At 40.5% G+C, this 24,766-nt stretch overlaps 1 protein-coding gene across 1 annotated transcript in view; it reads left to right on the forward strand.

Moving 5' to 3' along the window:
* The first annotated feature begins 2,150 nt into the window (after nt 1-2,150).
* LOC140730756 (coiled-coil domain-containing protein 102A-like) overlaps nt 2,151-24,766 on the forward strand; it is a 451,176-nt gene continuing 428,560 nt past the window's right edge. The window contains exon 1 of the mRNA XM_073051621.1: nt 2,151-2,215. The gene's annotated coding sequence lies outside the window, so the exon portion shown is untranslated. The remainder of the gene's footprint in view (nt 2,216-24,766) is intronic.

Below are 24,766 nucleotides of genomic sequence, written 5' to 3' on the forward strand. Positions count from 1 at the left end.
AGCAAAGTGAATACTTTGTTAAAAAAATTGATTATGGACTTGGGCCTAGGCATTCTTAATGAACTTCCACGTCGAAGCAACTCTGCACAGCAAGTCTGTGTCAGTTGTATAGTGATGGGATATTTTAGACTGATTTTGCCTCTTCCAATTCCTGTAATGATGGAAATTCTTACAGAGGTGTTTCCCGAAGCAACTTTTCCATTGAGTGCTTGGGACAGAGGAGGGAACAGACATGGCCAGGATCTCACACGCTTCTTACAGCTATGACTTCCAGGCTATTGAAGATGGTGGTAAGGGTCTCCAGAGAAACCAAATAAAAGACCTGAACCCACTTTAATATAAAGAACAATCATTCCTGCTGGAAACTTTATACCCAGGCATCTCCAGTGATAGCTTGAGAAGGTTAAGGTTAAATGATGAAGGAACAGGCTTTAACCATCAGCTCAGGTTTTACTCCTGGCCATTAATGTACGATTTATCTGTTGTAAGAAAAGTCACAACGGTGGCATTGAACACCCTTGGCAAACAAAGTGGTGTCACTCAATATGCACCCAGCCACTCTGTCTGCAAGGATATCGTGCCAAGAAGAGTGATGGTTGGAAGGTTACTGGCTGCAGGGAAACACTATAGGGCTTGTGAAACACACGACTTCTTAAAACTTTCTTTCCCCAGGCAGTGAGTCTGATCATCCATTCTCATTAGACGCCACCCCCATCCTCTTTTATCTCAGTCAATATGCTGCTCTCTCTGAACACTTCAAGCCTCATTTTATAATGCTGTTTACATTGTAAATATCAGTATTTATGTAATTATGCATATTTTATTCCATATCCATACTTTAACCTCTAACTTTAATTTCTATATAATTCTTATTCTTCATAATTGTTGAATGTTGTTTATGTTGCGTGTCATGCCCTGACCAAGACACTACAGTAAATTCCTAATACTGTACATGCAAATGTATATGGCGAGTAAAGTTGATCCTTGATTCTTGATTTTAGGCTGTTCAGTACACACACACTCTCTCCCTCTCTCTCTCTCTCTCTCCCTCCCTCCCTCCCTCCTCTCTCTCTCTTTCTCCCCCTCTCTTCTCTCTCTCCCTCTCCCTCTCCCTCCCCTGAACAACCAGCTGGGCTTTACATGGATTTCAGTTGGACATGTGACTGTCATTTCATACAACGGAATTTCTAATGCAGCATTAACATAACCATGAGGAATATTTTGTTATGTCACTGAAAAATAATTTGTAACTTTAAGTGTTAAGATTCAAGTTTACTTGTCGTGTGTACTTCAAAACAGAGTGAAATACATCACCTGGAAGTATGCTGGTGACTGCCCCACAAGTATTGCCATACATTCTGGCAGCAACATAGCAAGTCCACAATTACTTTTCCAATTGGCCTGCCACACTATATGTATCATCCAGAAAGAGGCAGCCGGTTTGTCAAAGTTTGAATCATGCTGCAAAGTGTTAACAAAAAAAAATTCCAAATATTACAGAGATTCTCTTATGTAGCATCTGGGTTTCAGATTTACAATACCATTCAATACTACAATTGTCTATAGTTTTGTTTATTTAAATAAATGGCTTTTTGTATGTGGTCCGTCTAATTAGACATCTGTAATGAATTACTTCAAGTCATCTGTGTAGCCTTTTCTTTTCCTGCCATATTGAGGAGGCATAAGTTAATTTTGTATCTATTTAGCAGTTATTTTTTCATTATTGCAGAAATTATTTATTAAATTTCTAAAAAAATGATACAAAAATTGACCACAGAAAATGCCCTCTGCCTAACCTCTGAAACTTAATGTGGTTCCCGTTACCAATACAGAAATAGATTTAGCTTCTTAAAGTTACAGATTTATTTGAAGAATGTAGTCTTCTTTGTGCAGTGTGGATTTGTCTTCCCTGAAAGAAAAGTTTGATCCACTTAACCTGCGTCAACAGTTCTCGTGAGATGTTTTTGATGAATTTACAGAATGTGAGAATATGTGTTCTATTTTATAAATTCTTTGAACTGAAACCGCAGCTGCATAACATTCTTTCCATATTGACTTTATGAAGATATGATGGTTCTGGGCCACTAGTGGGAAACAAATTATTGCAGCTTTCTTTAGCTGTTTAAGAAGAGTCACTTATGAAAATGTATTAGCATGCGAAGTTACTACCCACAACTTTCGGAAGGATTTGCGGAAGATAAAGCAGTTTAACAGAGTATGTATAAGAGTTTTTCTTTTTCTGGCAATAATCTATTCAGAACATAGTGCTTCTAGTTATTCTGTGAAAAAAAAGAATGCTTTAAATTACTAGATATTTGCTTGCAAAGTAGAAACTAACTTAAATAGCTTATATGACTACAAGAAAACCCGTTGTATGGGTCAAATTTTTGTGATCAGAATACTTTTAGCCAACTGATTCTGTACATACTAGAGCTCTGAAACATCCTTCTCCTAAAGCTGAATGAATTTTGTTGTGTAAATTATATATTAACAGGTATTTTGTTGGACGTGCTTTTGTCAGTCATACCTTTATACTTCACATCTTAATTTGACATTTGCTCTTTTCTATTTAACATCTGATTTTGCTTTTGGTGTCAACCATTTTTGCACATGCAAAATCACTAATACAAGAACTTTGAAAATTTTATAGATTATTTGTGTCAATTTGCCTCAGCCATAAGTTGATGCGCCTCAAAGTTCTGGAATGTCAGTTTTAGTAAATTTAGTTTTCACCTAAGAAAGGGCTCCTATTTAAAAATTTGGTGCCTTAATTGAAACATTTGCTGGCTACTGAGGGGCTTGAGATAAAGGTGCCAGAAAAACTTCAAATTATTATAAATTGGGCTGGTGTCATCAGGTTGAGAAGACATTTTATTTATGTCTGGCCTCGGAGAAGTGCTGAAGTTTCCATTGACCACGTGGAAAGAAGCTTAAGATAAAGTTGAATGTAGTTTTCCCATTGTCATTTAGAGAAAGGGAGAGCGCTGAGTATTAACTTGGATCAGATTCAAGCCTGTTTAAGTATGGACTGAAAGCTTGTAAACTGATTAATTTTTCCTGCCTTCATCTCGTGATTTAATCAAGAAAGGGAAAATTGGAAATCTCTTTACATATCTTAAGTAGGAACAGGATCCTCGATTTCCTCACTTATAGACTCCAGTCAGTTCAGATTGTCAACAGCATCTCTTCCACAATTTCTCTCAGCACAGATGCACCACAAGGCTGTGTCCTTAACCCTCTGCTCTACTCAGTTTACACTCATGACTGTGAGGATAAGCACAGCTCCAAAACTTAGAGTTTGCCAATGACACCACTGTCATTGGCTGGTGAAGAATCAGCATATAGTTTAAAGTTCACAGTAAAATTTATTATCAAAGTCACCATGTCACCACACACAACCCTGAGATTGTTTTTTCCTGTGGACATACTCAGCAAATCTATAGAATAGTAGCTATAAACAGGGTTAATGAATGAAGAATGGGTCTCGGCCCAAAACATTGACTCTTTATTCATTTCCAGAGATGTTGTCTGACCTGCAGGGATCCTCCAGTATTTTGAGTGTGTAACTCTGGATTTCCAGCATCTGCAATATCTCTTGTGGTTACTCTGTTCATATTTTTTACACCATTTCTTTATTTCCGTAACCTATATATTGTGCCTTTGCACTGTACTGCTGTTGCAAAACACGAAATTTCACATCATGTCTCAAATCAATCAAAATCAAATCAAATCAAATTTATCATTCAAACCATACATAGATACAGCTGAATGAGGCAGTGTTCCTGTGGAGCCAAGGTGCAAAACATTCAAAACAGCAAGCAAACATTCAAAAATAGCAAGTAAGTTAGTTCAAGTATTGAGCAAGAAGCATATTCACACACAAAAAAAACATATAGAGTCCAAGATCCTGAGCGGCAATGTCCAGCAGTTGATGGTACAGTCTCCCAGCTGTATACGGACACATGCGACCCAGCCTGTTGTTCCATTGCTCAAACACGAGAGGGTAGCACTGATGGGTGAGGCCAGGCCCCAGCTGAGCTCAACCACACTGCAGTGCTTCTGCATCTCTCACTTGGTCTGCAGTAGCAGGCAAGCCCGAGGCTTGAGGCCTTGTTCTCACCACAACTGAGGCTACACAGCACCCATGTTGACTGTCGCCCCACCAGACAAGGGCAACAGACCTGCGGCAACTTACATTATCACTGTCCAACGGAGGCTTGCAGTTGCAAGTGAAATGTCCGAGACAATCTCCCGCTGTTATACAATACCAACTCCAATGCTTCCAAGAAGCGGACAGCGACACGGTCTGCAGCAAGGCCAGATCCTCCAAACCCAACCGGGCTCCTCCAACATGCTGGCAGGCTCCTGTTCCATCCCAACTGGCTCCTCCGATATCCTGACCGGCTCCTTCGACACCTCGGCTGACCCCTTCGAATTCTCAGCCAGCTCTGCCACCGACACCAATCTAGCTACTCTGAGAAACGTGCAGCACACTGATGGAATAGGCCTGTAGTACCCGATGTTCTTGGAGTAGAATTGTCTTTGGATCATAAAGAAAAATTACAAAGAGAAAAGAGCCTTTTGTTGGCCCCTGAGAGGCCACTGTGTTCACATGCACCGCCATCTTACGCCATCTTATAAAGATATTTATCACGAAGATAAATAAAAATTCTGATTATGGTTCTCAATGCCATTTTAAGGAAAGAGAAAGATTAACAAAAAAAGCTATTGAGCAATTAGTTTTTCCTGTGGATACCAAGGCGAGGATGTGGGGTTGGTACTGTAATACATGTGAACATTGAGCTCACTGTTGTTTGGGTTAGCTGCCACTGGTGATTTGTGATAATTTAATAAATAGCAAAACTAATAAGACCTAGATACTGTTGGTAAAATATCCATTCAGAACTTACCTTGTCACACCAACCCTCTTCATAGCTTTCTTTCCAGCAATTTTTCAATTTCTCAACAAACTACCTGCAAGAGTGGAATTAATTTTCAGGAACATCAAGAAGATATTCAACCTCAGCCACCTCTATTCTATTCTCACAAGGTCACTCCAACCTCAGTTCTTCAGTTACAGTATAATTCTCACATGACGATGATGGCTGGTTCTTCATTTGCGAAGATCAGGAGGGGACTCCATCGCTGTAGAATTTTTCTTCCTGCCTGCGTAGGTTTATAGTGAGGATCGGTGAGCATGGACCAATTCCACTCTTTAGGCCAGGGGGCATCCCACAATGGCACAGTGAGCTACAATGACCACAAGGCTGTAGGTTGAGTATCGAATTTTCCTTCTCCTAGACAGGTTGCCTGGCAAGGCCAACAAGTTCCATCTACTGGCTTTGGAATCAGAGTTGTCCTTCTCCTAGGCTAGCTGCCAACCAAGGCTGATGAGCCCAGCCCGCCCGTACAGTTACACCGTTGGACACTCGGTTGTGCCATGACAGTCTGTAGGTTGTCGAACCAATTCGGAATTAAGATGAGTGAAGTCATCCACGCTGGTTCAGGAGCCTGATAGTTGCAGGCTAACAACTGTTCCTGAACCTGGTGGTGTGGGACCTATGGCTCCTCTACCTCCTTCCTGATGGTAGTAGTGGGAATACAGCATGGACTGGTTGGTGGAAGTCCTTCATGATAGATGCAGCTTTTTCTGTGGGCAGTCATGCTTGTAAATATGACTTTGAAACTGTGCTGCAAACCACCATTGACTCCCTGACTAAAATTTTGGAGGGAGATGTGTCTTACACTAAACAGATGGAAGACAGAAGTCCTCTACCATTCTCTCCCCACTGCATAACTCAATCCACTAAAAGCCATAGTCCACAATGAACCTTTTTTCTTTCCAATAGTCATTTCTTACTGAAGACAGTCACTGATGACAAAATTCACTATTGTGTTTGCTATGTCAATGTCTTCAGTTACCTGTTAGAAAAGGTGTACAAAGACAAAGACATGAAATTGAAGACTAAATTGGTGGTCTACAGAGTAACAGTGATCATCATCTTCAGTAATCTTTGGAGAATAACACACACAAAATGGTGGAGGAACTCGGCAGGTCAGGCAGAATCGATGGAGAAGAATAAAGAGTTGACTTTTCAGGCTGAAACCATTCATCAGGACTGGAAAGTAAGGGGAAAAAAGGCCAGAATAAGAAGGTAGGGAGAGTGGAAGGAGTACAAACTGGAGGTTATAGATGAGGCCAGGTAATGGGGAAGGTACGGTAGATGGGTGGGGAGGGGAGGAAAAGAAGTGAGAAGCTGGAATAATCTTTGGAGACATAGATAACTTACATTAGATGTCTCAAAGCATTAGAGAAGTACCACCAATTCTCCCTCTACAAAATTCTCCAAAGCCATCACAATGATAGGCAAATCAATGTAAATGTCCTCTCCAAAACTAAGACTTAAGGTGCAAAACCTCCAAAGCAACCGGTTTCATCTGTGCTCTATTACATGAGACTTCCTGATCTTATGCTTCATAAACTGGAGTACCAGGTAGGGCATTGTGCCAACCAGCTGACGGCTTTAATCTCCCATTGCTCGTTGCTGGTTCCCAACTGCCTCAAAAAGGCATCAACCACACCAGAGTCCAAGAAGAACAAGGTGAGCTTCCTCAAAGACTATCGAGCATTTGCTCTCACACCTACTTGATGATGTACTTGGTGAGGTTGGTCATGCCTAGAATTAATCTAAACAAGCATTTGGACCTGCTGCAATTTGACTACCCTTACAATAGGATGTCATCTTACTGAGCTCCACTCAGCCTTGGACACCTGAACAACAGCAATACTTATGCCAGGCCTCTGTTTATTGAGTACAATTCAGCATCCAATAACATTATTACCTCAGAATTAATCAACTACATTTAAAACCTGGTCTCTGTACTTTCCTCTGCCAATAGATCCTTGACTTCATCATCAGGAGATCACAGTCAGTGCAGATTGGAAATAGCATTTCTTCCTTGCTAACAATCAACACCAGTGCACCCCATCAATGCTTGCTTAGCCCAGTACGCTCCTCTCTCTACACCTATGACTGTGTGAACAAGCACAGAGCAAGTGCCTTCTATAAGTTCACCAATGACACAATTGTTGTCAGCAGGATCTTAGATAGTGATGAGGTGGTGTACAAATTGAGTTAGATCAGCTAGTTAAGTGGTATCATAACAACAGCCTTGCACTCAATGTCAGTAATACCATGGAATTGATTGTGGTCTTCAAGAAGGGGAGGTTGAATGAACACACATCAGAACTCATTGAAAGGATGGAAAGGATGAGCAGTTTCAAATTCTTGGCTGTCAACATCTCTGAAGATCTATCCTGGTCCTAACATATCAATGTAATCTTGAAGCAAGGCATGTCAGTGTTAGGAGTTTGAGAAGATTTGGCATATCATCAAAGACTCCAGTAAATTTCTACAGATGTACCATGGGGAGCATTCTAACTGGTTGCATCGCCATCTGGTATGGAGGGGCCCCTGCAGAGGGTTGTAAGCTCCATCAAGGGGACTAGCCTCTCCGCCGTTGAGGACATCTTCAAAAGGCAGTGCTTCAAAAAGATGGTGTCCGTTATTAAGGAACTCCCTCCCCCTATCACTACTCAGGACATACCTAGTTCTCATAACTACCATCAGAGAGGAGATACAGAAATCTGAAGACGCACAATCAGTGTATTAGGAGTAACCTCTTCCCCTCCACCATTAAAGTTTTGAATGGACAATGAACCCATGTATGCTACCTCACCATTTTGCTCTCTTTTTGCACAACATATTTATTTTTCAATATATTTCATTTTGTAATTTATGTAATATTTTATATACTGCTCAGTACTGCTGCTGCAAAACAACAAATTTCATAACATATGTCAGTGATATTAAACCTCATTCTGATTCTGATTCTGAATATTCTGGATTCACGATTTGGCCATTATTTTCAGAAATGAATGTTATTTTTATTATATTTTGCCAAGATGTCAATCATGTTCAATCATTGCACATACTTAAACAACTATTTGTAAATCAGATAATTCACTTGGGAACAAAGGGCCAAGTGTCAATCAACATAATTCTTAATACACTCAATCTTCAAAACTAATGTATAGAAGATATTACATTGCAACATTGCTTCCATGGCCCCTTTGGCTCTGTTGGTAATAAGCCCTTTGCTGAGTTAGAAAGAGAGAAAAATGTATCTTTATTTACTTTTGAAGATCTTGGCATCAGTGGAAAGTCATTCCTATTTTCCCTTGAGAAGGTGGTGGTGAGCCACCACCTTAAACTCCTGCATTCCTTCTGTGAAGACACTCTGGCGATGCTGTTAGAGAGTTTCAGGATTTAGACCCAGCAAAAAAAGACCATTTGACTAAAGGACATAGGAGCAGAATTAAGCAATTCAGTTTATCGAGTCAGCTCCACCATTCCATCATGGCTGATTTATTATTCCTCTCAACTCCATTCTCTTGCCTTCTCCCCATAATATTTGACATACTGACTAATCAAGAAGCTATCAACCTCCACTTTAATGACTTGGCCTCCTCAGCTGTCTGTGGCAATAATTTCCACTGATTCACTACTCTCTGGCTAAATAAATTTCTCCTCATCCCTATTCTAAATGGACATCCCTCTATTCTATTCTGAGACATCCTCTCCAAATCCACTATATCTAGGCCTTTCAGTATTCAAAAGGTTTCAATGAGATCCCTCCTCATTCTTCCAAACTCCAGTGAGTACAGGCCCAGAGCCATCTAATGCTCCTTATTGGTTAACCCTATCATTCCCGGAATAATTCTCGTGAATCTTCTCTGGACTCTCTCCAATATCTGCACATCCTTTCTTAGATAAGTGACACAGAACTGCTCACAATACTCCAAGTATGGTCTGACCAATGCCTTATAAAGCCTCAAGTGTTACATCTTTGCACTTATATTTTATCCTCTCAAAATAAATGTTAACATTGCATTTGCCTTCCTCACCACCAACTCAACCTGCAAGTTAACCTTCAGGGAATCCTGCATGAAGACTCCCAAGTCCCTTTGCACCTCTGACTTTTGAATTTTTTTCTCCATTTGAAAAATAGTCTATGCTTTCCTTCTACCAAAGTACACTTCCCTACACTATATTTAATCTGCCACTTCTTTGCCTATTCTCCCAATCTAAGTTTATTGGCAGACTTCCTGCTCCCTCAACACTACCTGCCCCTCCTCCTATCTTCATATCATCCGTAAACTTGGCCATAAAATCATCAATTCTGTCGTCCAAATCATTAACATATAATGTGAAAGGAAGTAGTCTCAGCACCAACCCCTGTGGAACACGACTAGTCACCAGCAGCCAACCAGAAAAGGCCTCCTTTGTTCCCACTTTTTGCCTCATGCCAGTCAGCCAATCTTCTATCCATGTTAGTATCTTTCCTTGTAATGCCACGTGCACTTATTTTGTTAAGCAGCCTCATGTGCAGCACCTTGTCAGAAAAAAAAAGTCATACGATTTTCAATTTTCAAAAATTGGGGAAAATTATAGGATGCCACTTGTTGTGGAATCTATGGTAGTGGTGTCCTTATCCTTGGTGGTAGAATTGTGGGTGTGGAGGTGTTGTCAGAGTGGCCTGGCTGTCTTGTTTTATAGAAAGCTATGATGTACTTACAGTAATTGATATTCGACACATCAGCCTTACCATTATTACACCTTGGCTACAACCTGGCTGATACTGACCTTGCATGTTGTTGGAGCTGTACTCTTTTAGGTAAGTGGACAATAATCCTTTGCTCTCCTGAATGTCAAAAGGCCTAGGAGTGCGTGGCGGTAATTCCTCACTTCAGTTACGCAATTTCCTGACCCTTTTTGGAGCAGCGGTATTTTGTGGCTGGTCAAGCTGAATTTGTGGTAACTTCCAGGATTTTGATAGTGGGGATCTGGTGGTGTTCATGCTATGGAATGTCAAGGGTTGGGCTTGTTTCTGTCAGAGGTGCGGTCTTTTGGATAAGTTAGTAAACTGAGATTCCAATTACTCTTGGAAGTTCTTTAAAATATCATATGATACTGTTTAAAGGGAGAGCAGGGGAATTATTTGTAGTATATGGAAATATTTATCCCTTAGTCAATGGTGTAAAGAGATAATCAGGTCATAATCATGTTGCCAGTTGGCAGAACTTGCTAACTGCAGATTGATTGTGATGTTGCCTACAGGAATGTACAAAGTACATTTGCTATAAAGCACTTTGGGATTTCCTTGTGATCGTGATAGCATTACAGAACTACAAGTCTTCCATTCTTTCTCAAATTTGATGGAAAAATCCTGTACATGATGATTATCCAAGTACATTTTTTTCCAAAGGCATCATTCATCCTGTGAATAAATGCATTTGTAATTTGATCATCCACACTAAAAGAACATAAACATTGTGCTCCTCGTGTTTTGATATAATCACAGTACATGAACACTTCAGTGCAATAAGATCCAGAAACAACACAGATATACGCATTCAAAGTTCAGAGTATTTAGATCTATTTTCAAAGTACGTATGTTTCACCGTATATTACCTTGAGCTTAAGATTCACTTTCTTGAGGGCATTCACAGCGCAAAAAGAATCCATGAAAACTTACACACAAAGACTGATGAACAACCAATGTGCAAAAGAGACAAACTGCAAATAAAAATAAATAAATCAAAGAATGAATAATACTGAGAACATGAGTTGTTGAATCCTTGAAAGTAATTTAGTAAGTAGAATCAGTTCAGAGTGAAGAGAAGTTATCATGGTGGTTCAGGAGCCTAATGGTTGTAGGGTATTAACTGTTCCTGAACCTGGTGGTGTGAGACCTAAGTATACAGTATATGCACTCAGTGGCCAATTTATTAGATACTTCCTGTATGCTTATGGTCTTCTTCTGCTGTAGCCCATCCACTTCAAGGTTTGACATGTTGTGCATTCAGAGATGCTCTTCTGCACACCACTGTCGTAACGTGTGGTTATTTGCGTTACTGTCGCCTGCCTGTCAGCTTAAACTATTCTGGCCATTCTCCTCTCACCTGTGTCATTAACAGGCATTCTTGCCCACAGATGTGCTGTTCACTGGAAGTTTTTTGTTTCTCGCGCCCATCTCTATAATCTCTAGAGACTGTTTTGCGTGAAAATCCCAAGAGATCAACTGAACCTCTTGACCATGTTTCAATGCTTTTATACAAAGAGTTACTGCCACATGATTGGCTGATTAGATACTTGCGTTAATGGGCAGGTGTATTAGTGTACGTCATAAAGCGGCTACTGAGCGTATGTCTGAAGATCGTTATTATTGGACTACATCATGTGTTGATCATTTGGCTGCTGTTTCACCGGTTGGCTATACATTTTGGCAGTACCATAGAGTATTAAAAGAAACATACTTTTCTTGCAACACCTAGAATTTGGAAAGTACCCAAATTTGTAAGACCTGGTTTAGATCTGTCATTTAATCATTAAACTAGTTTTAACAGTAAATTGTTTGAGTTGTTTCAAATTAATTAAGCATTGAATGCTATTTATGTATCAGGCCAAAGATTAGACAAGTAGAGTTGCAGAGTATCTGTGAACTCAGTTAGGCTGCATTGAGCAGCAAATGGAAGACATTACATGGACCAGCAGCCTCAGTTGTTCGGAAAGTTCCTGAGGTCAGGAGGTTCAGCGTTGCTCTATTTTCTAAGCTTCAATCTCAGAACATTTTATTTTCAGTTTGAAATGTCTGGAGCAACTGAACGCACTACTGCACTCAGTTTTATATTTTTATTTCACACTTAATAATATGTTTCAGCCTGAATGATTGGAAGACTAATTGGCTGTCGAATACCATGAGAAGCCCCATGTCTGGATTTTCTTTATTTGGTCTTTTCCTTTTAAAGATAGTAAATGTTTCATGAGGGTAACTTGAATATGACTTCTGTTTTCTCCAAGCGTGACTGGATGCCAACCGTGTAAAACATGCATCCATTTCCTTTTCTATAAATACATTGGAATTAGGTAAGGGTTGTATAAACCATGTTACCGTGTACAGTATTAGTAGTGTGATCGCTTGACTGGATTATGATGTTCTCCTGGGGGGTTGTCTATTGGTGGGTCCTCAGGAGGTTGTTGAGACTGATCTGGGACCCACATATTCTGGTGCAGTGCGGGCAAGGGTAAGTGGTGGCTCTGGTTGGTGGTTGGGGCATTTGGTTGTTCAGTCTCTCTTTTCACAGTTGTAGCTTGTTCTATGTGGTGCCGTGGAGATCGCTGTCATGTACTGCTGCTCCCTTTTGAACAGATTTCCGCCAGGTTTATTTATTGAGTGCAATGTCTTCCCTGCTCTTACTTGTAATGTTGAATTTCTTTGGGCTGATTTTGATGCCATCTTTACAGAGTTTCCTTTACTCGCCAGTGGCTCACTAACCTTCTTTGAAGTGGAAATTGGAACCAGCAAGCAACATGACCAAGAATGACACCCTCTAGATGGTTCACAAAACTACTTCTTTAATTTCTTTAACAGCTTCTTTTTCTTTCAAATGTGGTTCTGCTGTCATTGAAGCTTGTCATCTACCTGTTGCTGGTGTGGTTTTGGGCCAATTGGGTGATCTGTTTCTGAGAGGGTTCCCTGAGGCTTCAAGCAAAGCATTCGGTCTCGAGGCCAAGCGGCCTGGAAATGGGACGTAAGCGCACGATCAACTCCGCTTCTCAGCAATCTCGTCTCTTAAAGTACTAAGGAAGATTGAAATTGAGATGAGTGCGGAAGGAAAGCAGATGTTTGGCATCATCTACCAGCCTCTCACTCACTGCTGCTAGAGGAAGTTGTCTGCATGTGAGTGTCTCTCTCTCTCTCCCTCTCAGTTGCTGTTTGCAAAGGAAGGTTCTTGTGTTGAAATGGTCTCTCTCTCCCTTGATGCTGTTGGAGGATGGTGCCAGATTCCTGGGTTTTGGGCAAGGGTTAATCGACGTGGTTTGTGGACCGGACTCTGTAGTTGATGTTGTGATGTGTTTCTGGTTTCTGGTCACTCCTTTTTTGTTGCTAGTGTTACGTGACCACTGTTTTGTTTACTGTGGGTGTCACTTTAAAACGCCTGAATGAGGCGGGACTAGGATGTCAGTATAACAAGCTGCAGATAGACCGCTGGGACTTTCAGAAGGAGAAGGAAAGAGTGTGGAAACTTTGGACCGCAAGCTGCTGGCAGGAGCTTGCAGTGACAATGGGTAAAGTCTGATACTTTCCCATGCCCAAAGGATTGGGTTGATTAACGGCACACTGCACATTGGATGTGTGACTGTCACTTCGTATGATCCATATGTGGGTTTTGATGGAGTATTCTGTGGCGACCACTTTTGTCAATCCTTACGTGGTTTTGGGTATGTTATGTCCGTACCACTTGTGCTAAGGAATATTCCATGACTGTCACCTTGTGACATTTCTACGTGGATTTCAGGACGACTCGACGGATAAGATCTTTGGCAACTGTTACTTCGTTTTCCCAGCGTGGAACCTGTGGAATTCTTCGTGATTTATAAGTTTCTCCCCTCACTTATTCCGTGGATTACTGGACCTTTCTAGTTTGCCATCTTAAGACTTTAAGAACTGTTCCTGAGCTTGACAGTTTGGGAGCCACACACACACATAACATTTAATTTCTGTTTATTTTGTTTAATTTTCTATATTTTTGATTATATACTAATAAATATAGTGGTTTTAACATTTAAACATGACTCAATTTGTGATCTACTACTGCTGGTATGTAACACTAGTCTGGGCGATTTTGATGGGGGTAGCATGCAGATAACAAACACTGAGCTGAACTGAGTACGCCTAGACTCTTTCGATTTTGTGTTTTATATTCTGTGTTTTTCATTTGCTTTTTTTGCTGTTTGCATAAGTTTGTTTCTATTTGCATGTGGCTGATGTTTTTCTTTGAACGGGTTCTATGGTTTTCTTTGTTTTGTGGCTGTCTGTGGGGAAGACAAATCTTTAGGGTTGTGTACTGTATACATACTTTGATAATAAATGTACTTCTATCTTTGAGTAAAGGATCTGTTTGGGGAGATGTGAGTTAGGCGTCAGGATGACGTGACCTGTCCCTCAGACCTGGTGCTGCTTTATCGTGGAGAAGATTCAAGATTGAAGATTGTTTAAATGTCATTTCCTATGCACAAGTGTAGAGGAGAACAAAATAATTATTTCTCCTAATTTGATGCAGCACAAAAAACACAAAATATAAAGAATACAATAATAATAGCGAAGCTCAATAGACATGCAGTACTGTGCAAAAGTCGCAAGTACATATATATAGCTAGGGAGCCTAAGACTTTCGCACAGTACTGTAATAATTTTATGTATTGCACTGTACTGCTACTTCAAAACCAAAACAAATTTCGTGACATATGTGAGTGATTCTGATATGGGTCTCTGTTGAGGGCTGAGAGTGGAAAGGGGGCAGGTTGGGGGGGATCTTGGTTAGGAAAAGGGGAAGGGAGAGGAGGGAGTGGGAAGCTGTAATGACATTCTGTAATGCCAATACACCAATTGTTTACAAAGAAATTACCTTGCCTAGTGTGCCAGGGCTGGGTGAGTCTGCACTCGTGCCACCACCAACCCTGGCACTACTTCCCGACTACCTGTCCCACACCCCACCTGCGGTGCTCCACCCTTGCCATTCCGAACATCTTTTGCTCCCGCCAGATTTACAAGCTTACTCTCCGCTCCACGCTGACAAATACTGTACTGTGCTTTTCAGGTTTCTGATGGCATCGTGGACCTCTTTTATACTGGAAGTTTCCCCCATGTCCTCTCTCGCAGGTCTCTGGAGGATTTGGTTAGTAACCTCTGGTCCAGCAATGCTGTCATGGCTAAGAAGTTCTTGAAAGTGCTTCATTAATTGTTGATATCCTTCCAATCCTTTAGCAAGTTCTTCCCATTCTTTGAGTGCAGGGGGTTTAATCACAGTAACCTGGATAACATATAATTGATTTTGTGGCACTGAAAAACACTCTAGTCTCATCAGAGTCTGCCAGTCTCTGGATTTCAGGGTTTTTGAAGTCTACTGTAAATTCTTTAGCTCCCTCACCCTTGCGCTGGGCATCTTCCTTGGCTCTGGAGTTAGCTTCTCTTTTGGCCTCATTGCCAATGTCATTTTGCCAGGCAGAAAAGGCTTTCCTTTTCCTGGAGATAAGTTGTTCTGGATCCATATCATTATCATCAGGCCAATCCTGATGTTTTCTGGACTTGAACCCAAGGGTGTTTTAGCAGGTATTGAGGATGGTGGATTTAAGCAGACCTAGTGTTCTTCAATATTCGCTGAATATTCTTGTTGGAGTTTTTCCCAAACAGAGGCCCTAAGATAGATAGATAGATAGATAGATACTTTATTCATCCCCATGGGGAAATTCAACTTTTTTTTTCCAATGTCCCATACACTTGCTGTAGCAAAACTAATTACATACAATACTTAACTCAGTAAAAAAAAAAATGATATGCATCTAAATCACCGTCTTGTAAAGCCTAATGGCATTGGGGAGTATTGACCTCTTCATCCTGTCTGAGGAGCATTGCATTGATAGTAACCTGTCACTGAAACTGCTTCTCTGTCTCTGGATGGTGCTATGTAGAGGATGTTCAGAGTTATCCATAATTGACCGTAGCCTACTCAGCGCCCTTCGCTCAGCTACCGATGTTAAACTCTCCAGTCCTTTGCCCACGACAGAGCCCGCCTTCCTTACCAGCTTATTAAGACGTGAGGCGTCCCTCTTCTTAATGCTTCCTCCCCAACACGCCACCACAAAGAAGAGGGCGCTCTCCACAACTGACCTATAGAACATCTTCAGCATCTCACTACAGACATTGAATGACGCCAACCTTCTAAGGAAGTACATTCGACTCTGTGCCTTCCTGCACAAGGCATCTGTGTTGGCAGTCCAGTCAAGCTTCTCGTCTAACTGTACTCCCAGATACTTGTAGGCTCCACACGTTCTCCATTAATGATCACTGGCTCCATATGAGGCCTAGACCTCCTAAAGTCCACCACCATCTCCTTGGTCTTGGTGATATTGATATTGATATTGAGTATTGGTGATATAAGTGGCTGTTGGGTGGCAGTGTCAAGCAGGCTCTTGATTTTTAGTCTTGGCCTCGTCTGCTTCTTATGAACCCTTCTCTTTTTCATGAGTCTATTGGATGTGGTGGAGCAGATCAGGCAATGATCTGTCCAGCAGTCATCCGTGCCAATCATAGCCCTTATAATATTAACATCATAGCAGTCCCTAGCTTGGACAATGACAAAGTCAATGGGATGCCAGTGTTGAGATTGGGAGTGCTGCCAAAATGTCTTGAATTTGTTTTTCTGGTGGAAGAGAGGGCTTGCAATGTGCTCAGACCATATGGTGAGAAGTAGTACTCTATTTGAGTTGATGTTGCCAATGTCTTCCTCTCCTATGGTGCCCTTTCAAAAGTTGAAGTCAAAGTTCGAAGTAAATTTTATTATCAAAGTACACATATGCCAGCACATACAAACCTGAGATTCATTTTCTTGCGAGCATTTACAGTAAATACAAAGAACACCATAGAATCAATCCCCAACAGGATGGACAAACAACCAATAGGTAAAAGACGACAAACTGTGCAAATACAAAAAGAAAAGGAAAAGAAATAATAATAATAATAAATATCAAGAACATGAGGTGAAGAGTCCTTGAAAGTTCATAGGTTGTGAAAACATTTCAGTGATTGGGTAAATGAAGTTGAGCGAAGTTATCTCCTCTGGTTCAAGAACCTAAAGTCCTAACTGCCGCTGGCATTGAAGTCCCCTAAGAGAGTTATTATATACTCCTTGGGAATGCTCAGCAGTCATCCATAGTTGGTGTATAAGCACTCATGATGGTTACAATCTAATTGTTGGTAAGCGCCAAATGTATTATCATGAGAAATTCACTGATCTCCAAGTTGGTTCTTTACGGCAAACCCAACACCATGGATCCTGGGCTTGTCAGCTGCTTCCCTTTCCCAAAGAAGGTGTAACCACCCTTCTCCATCAGTTGCCCTGTGTCTGCCAGACAGATTTCAGAAATAGCAGCTAGGTCAATCCAGCATCTCCTCAGTTCCCTGACGATGATTGGACTCTCCCTCTCTGGTCAATCACGAGTTGCCCAATTTATCAGAATGTGCATATTCCAAGCAGCAAAGGTCATGATTTATTTTGTTTCTGACCACATATGGTGATCCCTCAGGACATGGAATCCAGCAGGAGGTTTTGAAGTAGGCTATTTTTCCAGCCCCTTTCCCAAGACGTGTAAGCAGAATGGATCCTCAAAAGGGCTGCTGCCAAAGTCTTTCTGCCTCAGTCCCAGTCCAACAGTGACTGATCAAAACACCCATGTTCCAGCTTACCTCCTGTTAACAGTCAATAACAACATATCTCTCAATATTAACATTGATCAAAATCCATCATACATCACCTTTATCATCCCAAAGTAGTTCAAAGTGTTTCACGTGAGATAGAAGTTGACATCAAAATACAAAAGGGGTGAGAATAAATAAGTGAAAGTGGCAGATGAGCTGAACATTGTGATATGTCCTGTAGTGGTGTTTATTGCATTTGGGGTTTAGACACAACCAATGAGTAAGTGGAATTAACTGTTGCTCTATTCAAGCAAAGGATTATCACGATAAAGAAAGAAGACCAAAATAGAAACTCAAAATTTCTGTCTCTTTCAGATTTTAGATCACTGGTGCCTTTGTAACTTCTAGATCTGCCTACTCCAATCCTCCCCAGTGCGTTTCCATAGAGATCTCCTCTATCCAGATCATTGTAAAATGGTCGGACTTGCATCAGGTTACTTTGGAATCATATTGTCAAAAGAGGTCCATGTCACCCCTATGTTTAAAGATCTACTCTTGTTCTCAATTAGATGTTATCCACATTTGAAGCATATTCTTGTTTTCAGATCCCCAATTGGTCTGCCTCTCTTCATCTTTATAATTTCTAATTCTTCTGTAATATCTGTGCCAGTCTCATTCTGGCTTTGTGAACATCGTGAAATTTGATTATTTCACCATTATTACTACATAATTATTTAACTGCCAGACCTCTGTACTTTCCATTTGTGAGCAGTTTTGGGCTCCTTATCTAAGAAAGAATACCCTGGCATAGGAGAGGTTCAGGAGAATGATCCTGGGAATGAGTGGGATCTAGGATCAGCCGTGATGGAATGGCCGAGCAGACTCAATAGGCCGAATGGACTAATTCTGTTCCTATGTCTCATGGTCTTATGGTCAAACATCCGAGGAGCATTTGATTCCTCTGGTTCTGTTCCTGATGGAGTTTAGAAGAATGAGGGGAGATCTCATTGAATCTGAATGAGAATTAGAATCGCTTTGTTGCCAGTATGTGTAACATACCAGAACTGGTGGTGGTTCAGAGCCAAGTATAAAACACAGGACAATACCATAACAGACAACACAATAACAAACCAACAGTTTACAAGACAATAGTGCAAACAGCCATGAATAATCAGCAATTAGCAGAGCAGTCACATGCACAGATGTCAACATATGAATAATTATCAAGAGAATAATGAGAACAGAAAAGACCATTTAACAGATGTTGTGCAGGGATATTTACGGTATTACACCTACGTGAATTTTGTTGCGAAGCTGGATAGCTGCAGGAAAGAAGCTTCGGAGATGATGTGTAGTCCTTTTGACGATGGGCTTATAGTGTCTCCCTGATGGCAATTTAGAGAATAAGTGAGACTGCTAGGGTGGGTGAAGTCAGCAGTAATTTTTCATCTCTTTTCTTTACGCTGGCAATGAACAGATCTTCGAATGTTGGTAACTGACCGCCAATGATCTCTACAGACTGAACCACTTGGTGCAACCTGGACTCGCAAAAGGCGGAGACAGTGGGAAATCAAGCAGTGATAGAGATGGTCACAGCAGTCTGAATGATGGCTGAATAAAAATTCATCAGGATACATGCTGTGATGTTAAGTTTCTGAAGCCGGCATTAAGAAACACCATTGTCATTTCCACTGTCCTGTTAGCATTAAACTTTAAGTTTTTACAAGCACACTATTTTGCAAGATGGTCCACCTCTATTTGGTAACATCATTGTTAGAGATGAGACCAACTACAGTTGTGTCATCCATGTACTTTAGCATTTTAATGGATTCATCTGTGGAGGTACAGTCACTTGTATAAAGTGAGAACAGAACGAGTGAAAGAACACAACCCTGGGGAGAACCTGTGCTTAGAGACATTGGGCCTCTTATGTGTTATGGTCTTATGGTCTATGAACTTTCCTCCCTAAACTTAATCTCCTTTATACCTTTCTTTTCATCTTCAAGACACTTCTTCAAACATAGCTCTTTGACTGAGCTTTTGTCAATTTTAACATTACAATCGTGATCTTAAAAGACATGGTCTACATCTTATGGTCTTATGGCTGAATGATCACCAAAGTGAGACAGATGACACTTTTAGTGTAGCACTGCTGTGTGTGACATTTCCAGTGCATCTTTTACCTTTATGAAGAGTAGCTTGATCATGTTTCGTTGGAACACTTTGGATTCTTCATACTTCATTTAACATAGAGAATGGTGTGAAAACCAAAAGTTAACATCCAGTGAGCCGCAGTTCTGTGGGTAAGAATGCCTTGTTAAAGAGAGAAGTCAGAGGAGAATGGCCAGACTGGTCCAAACTGACAGAATGGTGACAGTAACTCAAGTAACCACAAATTACAACAGTGGTATGCCGAAGAGAATCTCTGAATGCATAGCTCCTTGAACCTTGAAGTGGATGGGCTACAGCAGCAGAAGACCACAAACGTACTCTTCCTGTACCTAATAAAGTGGCCACTGAGTGTATATAACTTGTTGATCTTGTTCTTTGCATGAGTAAAGGGTCTGTTTTAGTTCTAATTGTTCCTTTTAGCAGACATCCTAATAGATGTCTTATTTCATCTGTAAGTAATAGGAGAACAGTATGAAAATAGGTATAGATGACTCATGTGAGTGGTTTGAAAAAAATATAAGTACGTATTGAATTATGAATTGGTTTCTAGGAATTTTACACTGTCTGTGAAGGAGTTGTAAATGGCTTCCGGCTCCAGTTTTGGAGAAGACCAACAATATTGTGTTGCTCATGAGGCCCAAGAGGTGTTGTGCTGGATCGACTGGACTATTCTTTCAGAGGAAGCTAGCTAGATATCACAGATAGGAGGAGATAAAGATTAGGAGGGTAAAATAATGGAATAGAGAGAGGACTGGAGTTTGGAGATATTTTGGGGAGTGTATAAAAGGTTTGGGCTAGATTGGGGGTGAGGTCAGCTGAAGAGAATATTGGGTCAGTAGTGGAGTTGGTTGACAAAATAGATAGAAGTATGGCTTGGGTTAAGCCGATCATGGGGATTGGGTGGAACTGAGACTGGGGTTTGTGTGGGAGGAAGAGATATTTGGGCACCTAAAAGATGTTTAGGTTGTGTGGAACCATGAAACAAATGACTTACGTACATGGAGAACAATTGTTAACTTTGAACTTCCCAACAGAAGTGGACATAAAGTCAGGCTCCATTTAAGTCATGCTGAAGCATACCTCAAGCCTTCAGTTCTTTCATGTTTTAACTTTGTTTAATTTATGCCTTTTGATGTTGTTGCATCTACCTGTTGGTGTCTAATTTAAAGCCGTGCACCACTATTACACCAAGTATGTGAATGTTCTTCTGATTAATTTCAGTAAGGTAAAGCCCAAGATATTGTTGTCAGAAAATACTAACATTCACCATGTTTATAAAATAACCAATATCATTCATTTGTAGAGAATATTTTTGCAAGCTTATTTCACACAGTGTGGGTAATGCCCTTGGAATTTTTGAATGAAGAGTCCAGCTATGACTCACAAACTAGCGCTGGACTTCGGAATGTAGTGTAATTTGGACAGCAGTGCATCAACCTGTCCTTGGCTTTGAATCATTTGTGGAACTCATGGTATTGGTATTACCGATAAATCCACATTGCAACCACAGATTTCTTTATTTACAGATGGTAGTCCACTTGTAAAAGCGAAAGGCCTAGTAAATCCAGGGTTTGTTCACTGCCAGAAATTGACCAGATAGCCCAATTCCATTAATCTCAACGTTCCAAATAAATTTATTGTCAAGATATGTATATTTCATCATATACTACCTTAAGATTCATTTTCTTGCAGGCATTCATGGTAGAACAAAGAAAAAAATGGAATCAATGAAAAACTACACACTATGACTGACAAACAACCAGTGTGCAAAAGAAGACAAACTGTGCAAACACAAACAGTAAATAAATCATACCGAGAACATGAATTGTAGAGTCCTTGAAAGTGAGTCTGTAGGTTGTGGAATCAGTTGAGTGTTGAGGTGAGTGGTTATCCATGATGGTTCAGGAGCCTGATGGTGTATAAACTATGTTATGTAAGGTCAGAGAAGGAATTCTGTGGGTGAAAGACACAGCTGGAATTGACTCACAGAGTCACACAGTGTGGAAAAAGGCCCTTTCAGCACACTGGAAAATTTCACTGAGTCGCACACTGCAGAGGTGCCAGTCAAAATTGGCCTAGACAAAAGAATAATTTGATTACGTCATATGGCCTCCTACAAAGATTTAATCTTTCACACCCTTTCTTGAACTTTCTTCAGGTCCTTTATTATTGGAAACTCATTATCTTTGGCCAGTATTATAGATAAATCTGGTGAATTGGTGCACATCACCCTGTTTTCAATAAGAATCTAAGGAGAAGAACTCATGACTTAGACAGTCTTCATTTTAACCTTATCCACTAATAATGATGGCTTTCCAGGTATAAAGAGAACTTCTACTCCAATTGGGTTATAAGGCCATGATCTGGGTTGCTCATTTTAATTCTACTTCCCATCCCATTCCAACATGTTGGTCCATGGCCTCTTCTTTGCCATGATGAAGGCATTCGCAGGTTAGAGGAGCAAAATGTCATATTCCATCTGGGTAGCCATCAATCACTGATTTCTCTAACTTCTGATAATTTCTCCCCCTTCCCCTTTTATCTTTTCTCCTTCCCTATTCTGGTTCCCCTTTACCCCTTCTCTTCTCTTCACCTGCCCATCACCTCACTCTGACGACCCTCCTCCATTCCTTTCTTCCATGGTCCACTCTCCTCCCCATCAGATTCCTTTTTCTTCATCCCTTTACTCCTTCCACTTATCACCTCCTAGCTTCTCATGTCATCCCTCCTCCCCCACACACCCACCTTTTCCCTCACCTGGTCTCACCTACCACTTGCTAACTTTCCCCACAACTCCTTATTTTGGCTTTTTACCTCTCCTTTTTAGTTTTGATGAAGGGTCTTGGTCTGAAACATAGACTGTTTATTCCCTCCATAGATGCTGAGTGACCTGCTGAGTTTTTTCAGTATTTTGTGTGTGTTGCTCAGGATTTCCAGCATCTGCAGAATCTCTTGTGCCCAGATCCTTTTTAAACTTTCTGGTAAAGAATTTTGCACTGGAAAGCCTACTTTTCTTGGGCTTCTGTTTATGGCAGCAAATACTCTGAAGGCAAAAGGCAGCATAAAACTTATTTATTCTTATGAACAACTGGATTAAAATTTTAAACTACATAGCTTTACAGTGGGATATAATGTGGAATTTCTGATGGGGATAAATGCTAATGCAATTGTTTCAATTTCTGATCCATCTCTATTTTATATTGGGCTCTTTTTCAAAGAATTATGCTCAAACCTCACAAGTTTGCACCTCCTTTGAATACTGTTTTCTGCACATTTATGTTAGTCATTCATATGAATGCCTCCCAAAGTCAAAGGTTTCACTAGTAAGGTTTTTTATCAGCAAAATTAATCAAATTAAAACAAAAGATGAGACATTTTAGGCATAAATTCCATCCAGTGCAGGTCTATTTCCCATGAATGTCTGTGCTGGTTTAAATAATATTACATTATTGCCAGTACATCCATAGTCAGTTGATTATCACTGAGTCCTGATGAAGGATCTCAGACCAAAACGTTGACAGATTATTCCTTTCCGTAGATGCTACCTGATCTGCTGAACTCCTCCAGCATTTTACGTGTGTCATTCTGGATTTCCAGCATCTGTAGAATCTCCTGTGTTTATGATTATCACAGTGACTTTTACTGAATGAATCAATTTACGTTTTTCATCAGGGATCATAATGTTAAGTGTTTTATTTGTTCATGGACAATATGAAGTGACATCTTTAAAAATTGTTGAAATGCGTAAAAAGCAAAAACTCACTGGGGTACCATAATGCATGAACAATTTATTCTCAATTGTTTGTTCAGTTACTTAAAATTTCTTTAGCCAGAGGGTGGTGAATCTGTGAATTCCTTGTCGCAGGTGGAGGTGGAGGCCAAGTCACTGGGTATATTTAGATCAGAAGTTCACAGGTTCTTGAGTTTTAAGGACATCAAAGATTACAGGGGAAGGCAGGTGAATAGGGCTGAAAGAGATAATAAATCAGACATGATGGAATGTTGGACTAGACTCGCTGAGCCAAATGGCCCAATTCTGCTCTTATGTCTTATGGTCTTATTGTCCGAAATCAGATTACTCACAAGAGCTGATCAAGCCCTCTTGTTAAGTGCTTATGTCTGGCGATAGACTGTGGTGATAATTATCACGCAAATAGCAATAGCATTCTACTTCACTATCCAAGCATCTAGTTTTCAAATGAATTAATATTTAAATCAGTCTGAGCAGAAACTTGAGAAAAAGATTACTTCTCATAACTATCAGTTTTGAGCAATGATAATTTTTGCATCAAAAGCAAAAGTCCTTCTGTCCTTTTGCTTTGAGGTGATCTGCAGCTTTCTAAATTCCAGTATTGGAACCAAGAGATCTGTAATATCCATTTACAATATGATAATTGTGTCTCTTACATATGCTGCTATAAGCAATTCTGAAAATATATTGAAATAAATATAATACTTAGTAAGATTAGATTAATTGCTTTACAAGTGAATATGCAAAGAAAAAATAGAGACTCAACTTGTTTAAACCTGACTACAGCACTTAACGGAATGCAAACCTGAAACAAATCTTTAATTATCCTGCTATATTCCAAACTTTGAGCTTTTTCCAACTGCATCCATAAAACTTTTCATTTTAAGTGTGTTATTGTGCAAGGTTTTGGGTGGGTTGCAACAAGGGAGGGGCTGGAGAGTTGTTGTGGTTTGAGTGGAGGGTCATGTCAGACATCAAAGTATGTATGCCATATATATAACTTTGAGATTCATCTTCTTGCAGGCAACCACAAAACAAAGAAACTCAATAGAATTCACAAGGAACTGCGCACCACAAACACAATCATGCATCTAATGTGCGAAATAGGAAGAACAAATTGTGCAAGCCATTAAAACAAGCAAACAAATAATCCACAGACCATGAATCTCAGAGTCCCTGAAAGTAAGTCTACAATCTCAGAGCCAGTTCAGCACTGTAACTGGTCCAGGAGGCCAATGGCTGTATGCCTCAGCCGCGGAGCCAGGTTCAATGTTGAGGAGGGTACCAACGCTTACAGGCCACAGCTGCAGAGTCAGTTCAGCACTGAGGTGAATAAAACCTCAAGGAGTAGTGAGCTGAACACTGGTGCTTCCATTACCCTTGGCCTTGACACCTTAATCATTTTAATCTGGCTTGGTGCTCAAGTCAGCCGAACATCAGTTCGTTATCTGTTCTTGGCCCTGGGCCCCGCCACTTCAGTCTGGTCCCAGGTATGCTCCAGAAATGGCTGCTGCCACCATA

The sequence above is a fragment of the Hemitrygon akajei genome, chromosome 1 (genome assembly GCF_048418815.1).
Source record: "Hemitrygon akajei chromosome 1, sHemAka1.3, whole genome shotgun sequence".
Taxonomy (NCBI): domain Eukaryota; kingdom Metazoa; phylum Chordata; class Chondrichthyes; order Myliobatiformes; family Dasyatidae; genus Hemitrygon; species Hemitrygon akajei.